The sequence below is a fragment of the Amblyomma maculatum genome, chromosome 11, assembly GCF_055883805.1.
Source record: "Amblyomma maculatum isolate TAMU_Amacu chromosome 11, ASM5588380v1, whole genome shotgun sequence".
Taxonomy (NCBI): Eukaryota; Metazoa; Arthropoda; class Arachnida; order Ixodida; family Ixodidae; genus Amblyomma; species Amblyomma maculatum.
The window spans coordinates 50,760,663-50,766,921 of NC_139354.1; the positions used below are offsets into that span (position 1 = coordinate 50,760,663).

Sequence of the window (6,259 nt, forward strand, 5' to 3'; positions counted from 1 at the left end):
TCAAGCTCGGGGTCCATAATATCCGTACCGCAGCAAGGGCATGAGATGTTAGCGAAAGACTAGAAATTCAGAATCGAGATCGCACAGAGCGGTCTTCCGGGCGTTGCGGAGGGAAACTCTCTCGTGCACCTTGCCCGAACCTTGAAACCTCCGTGTTTAGGTTCCTCTTGCTTTTGACTATATGATGCCCCTTCGTGAAAGATAACGATCGATTGTAAAGAAAAAAAAAAAAGGAAGGGGATGAGGAGAAGGGGACTGCGTAGTTGTGCGCTGTGGTGTAGTTTGTCAGCCGCGGTTCGGCGTCAGCTGACTGCAACGACGAATACGCGCGCCGACAGGAAGTAAACAAACTTTGTTCGGTGCCCGATTATTATCGCAGCATGACTCCCGCCCTGTAGCTTTTTTTTTTTTAACGCCGTGCGGTGTTTGTACAGAGCGTACCCTGAAATGTCGCGCGGATGGAGCCGCGTCCAAGTTTACCAACCGAGGCGGCCAGGAATTAGAAACACGTGAAAACCGAGATGGGCGTTGATAAGAAGAAAGAGAAGAAAGTCAGGAATGAAGAGATGGAAACAGAAAAAGAAAAGTGCCAAGAGGCTTTACCCTTCAGCAGGAGGGGGGGGGGGGGGTCGCGAATGAAACGTTATCACTCGCGTGAACTGGCTTAGTCGCTCAAAGTTGTGCCTCTTTATCCCTAAGCGATCAGCTGCCGATCGGAAGTGTAAGAGTTGGTTTTGACAAGAGCATAGACAGGAGTTATACACAACTAGATTTTTCCTGCGGAAAGGGGGGGGGGGATTAAACGCAACAAGGGAAGAGGACTTCTCCAAATGGCTCACCGACAGCAATAAGAGCAAGAGCCTTCTCCGGTTCCTAACGGAAAATAATATGCACGGGTTCTTATAATATGCCTTTGGCAAGCTTGCGTAATAAAAAAAGAAAAACAGCGCGCGCATGCAGTAGTGCAACGATCGAGTGACACAGTTCGGCACAATGTTACAAGTGGCTCACAAATGCACATTTATTTTTGTCCCAGCTTTTCCAGGAACAGCGGGTGCAGATCATCAGCCAGCTGGATGGAATGGAAGTGGACCTCGCAGGAGATGAGCGTTGCGACTCCCCGGGCTACAGCGCCAAGTACTCCACGTACAACGTTGTTATCATTCAGACTGACCATATTCTACAATGGGAAAAGGTAAGAATAGGAGAGGTAAGGCAATGCTGCGATATGAAAATTGGCAAGCTGCAATTCATATTAACTGTGTGAAGTCAGCTGCAGTGCCCAATAGTGCGAGCATGGGGCCTGGCCTCAACTTAACGAGTCTCAGTGCAGTCTTTAACAAAAGGCGACAATTTCTGCATATTATTAGGAGAAATTATTTTCAGCCTCACCAAGAGTGCCCTTGGCAAGTGCTGCTTGCATGTCTATACATAAAAAGAATCAAATTAATCATTATATAATACAAACAATTGAATTACAAAACGTTTTATCGTTGCAAACCATTGGTGAAGAGGTACATTTGCTAACATATATTATTATGTAATGAGTTTTTAATTTCATCTATCTACAGACCATCACCCAGCTATCTGGACATATTGCAAGAGCAGCAAATCGCCCATACAGCAGTACTTTGATGCTTGGTGCATTACTAAAGATGCATTCAGTTGCTTGCTTTAATAATTAGGGCGAATACATGGTAATAACAATATTCTATACTGCATTTAAGAAGTTGCAAGCTGTGAGCAGGTCAAAGGGCTGTGAAGCAATAGAACCATGGATCCAGACAATCACAAGTCTATGTTGCTGCCCTGGGCTAGGGTAATGGTGACCTGATCATCAGCATGTAGCAGCCTGTTGAACCACATATGCAATAAGCGTGATGGCCATGATAGACCATACATCAAATGCCTGCATTAGCTCCTTGCAAACAGGCAATGGATGAGCAGAGGTAATCTGTTCTGTATAGTTTTTTTTTTTTGTAAAGTTTTCACTTTGATGTTGTTTGGAAGGTGCACGGCTCACACTTGTGGCATTTGTCAACCAATGATAAATTTAAGAGATAGGTAATGCAAATAGAACTTCACAGAAAAAACTTTGTATACATTCACACATAACAGGAAGTTCACATATGACATAGCTGAGAAAGAAACCCCTAATGAAGTGAAGAAACAAAATAATGTAAATGGGAGTGCTGAGACTGCAAGATATTTTAATACTGAGGCAGCTTGGTTATACATGCTAGTATGGAACACAAATACAATGGGATTTTCCATACTGTCCTATACTGACAATTTTAAAGAAGACAAAGTGTAGCATGTTTGCTCGACATCTCTTAGATTTCTTTTCACCGTAATATAGTAGTACAAGACCTGGGGTGTTTTTAAGAATATGATGCTAAAACTGTTTTCAGCTGCAATGCAGCAGCTGCAAGCAGGTTCAGCATCTACGATTGACTAGAACACACATCAACACTGCAACTCATCAGCCAAATATTTATATATATTTTTTATGTATATATTTTTAACAGATTCATGTGCTTTCAAGAAGCTGAACTCCATTCTGAAGAACTCCCAGTTTTTGATTGACACTCGACAACTGTCTCCCAAAGCCCAAACATCTTCCCTTGAATCTTTTCACAACTTTGTCATCAAGTTTGCTCCCAAATCAATTGCATACTCGGATGGTGGGATGCAAGTAAGGTTTGTTGAATGAAAGAGAAGACTAAGACATTATTTTTCCCTCCAGTGTGACTATGTAGTCCAACTTTTCTGCATGGCATGTGCAAACAATAAGTCCTTGCATGAAGCTTTTAATGTATGTACATAATATTGTCATTATAAAAGGAACAGAGACCATAGGAAATAGAACACAGTGCGAAAAAGAAAACCAGAAGTTCATATCATTTGCTCCATTTCCTTTTGCTCCTTTTGATTCTTCAACTTGCTAAGCAGCCCATTGGAACTTGCAACTAAGCAGATTGCTTTTAGTTCATGCTATGGAATAGCCCTGGAGGGCTGAAAAATTGCTTTGTGACCAATTTCAAGCACCTCAGAACAGTCATTCTCATGGTCTAGTGCTGAGGTTTAGAGAAAAAAAGTTCAAAGGTTTTTTTTTTTTTTGATGTGAGGAGGGGGAAGCTGCTGTGTTACTGGATGCATTTGGCACCTTCTTTTTATGGAAGTTGGGCTTGACTTCAGTCTCCTTAGTGCAGTGCTTGATCTGGAGCTCTCATGTTATCAGGCCAGGTAAAATGAAACCCTACAATTGCGATTCACAGGAGTCGACCCTGACATCTGCCAAAAAAAGTGCCCTCCACGTAACTCAATCCCAACTTCTGCATAAAGTAGGCACTCAATGCACCTTATGAGCCAGCTGCCACAATCCTTCCATCCTGATAGTAAATACACTGCTGTAAAATTAGCTGAACTTATCTTGTGTCTTTCTTTTCAAAACTTGGAACACTTCCATGTCAAAGGTAGTTATCATACATTTGGAGGAGACTGCAGTGCACACTTCTGACATTCAAGGATGCTTCATATAATATGGTAAAAACATATTTGGTAGAATGGTAGCACTAGCCATTCTGTAATCCCCTTCCGTGGAAAAAGTGAGACAGGAGGCTGACGTACTGCACAGGCCACCAAGGGTCCTCATTGAAAGTCAGTGCTGTTATATTAAAATAGGCACATGGGATGAGATAAAGAACAGTGCACCAGAAATACATACAGACAGAAATGACATGAGCTGAGACACTGCAGTGACACAAAGTTGAGGGCGAGCATGGAGGGCTGGCTGGAAAAACACCTTGTCTCTCTTTTTTGCTCATCTTAGTGCAGTCCCAAGACAAAGGTAGTTTTTAAAGAACTGGAAGTTATCAGCGCAAGTTTCCGACCCCTCTAGAACCATCTCGAATGTCCCGAAGCTAATGTGTTGATATTGAAAGAATGCTCAAGGTTCACTTGATCACTTGGACTAATGATGATCGCTAGAATACCACAGCAGGGAGAACATGGGTGATCCACGATATGAAGTTGTATAGCCCATGTCATACATTCATTTTGCTGCTTGAAGATCATTGCATCACATTTTTAATTTGATATAAAGGGGCTGGATATAGAAGCTAAAACAGAAGCAATCTCTGCTGCAGTGATGTGAATATAATGCATAATGATTTCTTATAGTAGCCTCTACTTGGTATAATTTTGCTAGTAGGCAACAAGAAACACATTTTTTTCCAAAGTATGAAAAATTCATTCATATTTACCTTCTTTTTAGGTCACATCTGGCTGTTATTCACTTCAATGAAAATTCTTCTAAGCTCCAGGCACAGAAAAAGAAAGGAGAGGACGGCTGGAAAGTGAAAATGGCAAAATCAAGAAAAGGACATTTCAGTGCCGCTTCAGTGAAAATGGAGCATACTTTTTGTCAAGCTGGAAGTAAATGGAAGTAATTAAAGTGAGCCGACTTCACAAGTGACCATGTCACATCTCTCTTTTCACAGGCTCGCTGTTCCGCATCCGTTAAGGTCCACAGTTTACAAGGCAACAGTGTAATTGCGCTTATCATTATTATGTGCCAGATATAATACTGTGTTCTTAGAGGTAATTTATACTGCTGAGCGACTAAGAAAGCACAACGCTTCGCTGCGGAGAGGTTTTTTTTTTTTTAATAACGTCAGTTGTTTACCCTCAGGACATAATGGAATATGCTCTAGGACTTATCTAGAGAAATTCTGCAGGCCTTCTCTCGAAATAAAGTTGTTTTCTTTGTTTCTTCGGTGCCTCCTCATCACTGCACGTCATGTGAAACCTTGCAAGGGGCAGATACAGCATGCGAATGCTAATACGTGTTTACCGCGGCGTCTTGTATCTCACCGGCCTAACCGCTCAGTAGTTTGTGGTGAAACTGCACACGGAGCTTTGATATTGCGGTAACTTCTATTTGCTCGCAGTAAGTTAGGTAAGGGTGCTTAATTCGCTGCTGCTGCGTACAATGCGAACCCGCAATCTGCGCCAGTATCGGGGGCCGAAAGCTGCCAACGCCGGCACATGATACCACGGGTTCGCGCATCGCGCACGGCCAAGTCAGGTAGGTACAGTTGTCTTAGCTAATTTACTATAAGGCAAAAGTTTATAACCTACAAACTTACTACGAGACAAAATGCAACCTCCGTGAGTAGTTTCACGCAATCAAGTCAATGGTTAAGACGGTAGGATTTTAATAGCCGCCACAGTAATGATGTATCACAACAATGACTAACTCATTGCACCTGTGAAACCGTCGCTTATCTGTGCGCTAATGTTCAAGCTAGTAAACACATTACTTACCAGCGTATGTTGTCGCCTTGACTTGATCCGAGGTGCGTATTTTGGTTTGGTGGACACAGGAACGGAGCAGCGGTTGCCTCCGAAATTTTGCTGCACTACGTAAGGCGCAGTGGATTGGGGCCCGACATTTAAAGCACCGACTTAATGTTGTAAACCTGTAAGCCGACTTCGAAGTTCATTTCGCATGGGCGACACAAGAAACGAGAACATTCACAGGCGGAAAGTGCCCCGCAAGTACACTGCAAGGAACTGAAACGAGATCGCCGCTCGCGACCGCGCCGCTGCGATTGCCGTGGTGCCTGCGCGAAGGGCAAAGATGCGCGCGTGCGCGCACGAGACCGGAAGTGCAGGAAAAAAAAGCTTTGAAAAAATGTTTCTGTCTACAAAACATCCTAATTTTCTTTCCTGATAATTAAAAGTTAAGCGTATTTCGATTTTTCTGGCATAAGCGATAGTTTAATGGCTGTGTGACGTCGCAAAGAAGCAGACCAATAGTCATTCGAAAACGCATGCACGTAGCAGCGTTGCACCGAGGAGAAGGAGGACTGGCAAAAGTCGAAGGAAAGAACGCGCCAACTTTCGAATGGGATTGTGGGACCTGCACTGCGCGTAGACGTGTATTATTGCGTTCAAATGTGTATCGCAGCATAATCTAGCGACTGAGATAGTTTGTGAGGAGTGCTCGGGAGGTGTTTGTGGGCCCCTTTAAAATCCTTCCCAATTCACATACTTCACAAGCAACTCGTCGGTGTGTCTTTTGGGGAAAATCCCTGTTGAAATATCCGATTGGTGTGAATGCATTTGCGTGACGAATACATATCCTCTGGTGAAAGTGGTGGACAGAGCTTTGTGTTTTCCTTCAATCTTCCTTATTTTCTTTTCTTTATTTAACTTCTTTCTCGGTTTTTCTTTTTTAAACCAATTGGAAACG

General features: G+C 43.0%; 1 long non-coding RNA gene across 1 annotated transcript; it reads right to left on the reverse strand.

Annotated features, from left to right (window-relative positions):
• Positions 1-1,011: 1,011 nt before the first annotated feature.
• On the reverse strand, positions 1,012-5,602 carry LOC146173786 (uncharacterized). The gene is made up of 3 exons (XR_014701814.1): positions 5,329-5,602; positions 4,266-4,351; positions 1,012-1,140 (listed from the first exon to the last, which is right to left on the reverse strand). It is a non-coding gene; the product is annotated as an uncharacterized LOC146173786 (long non-coding RNA).
• Between the last annotated feature and the right edge of the window lie 657 nt (positions 5,603-6,259).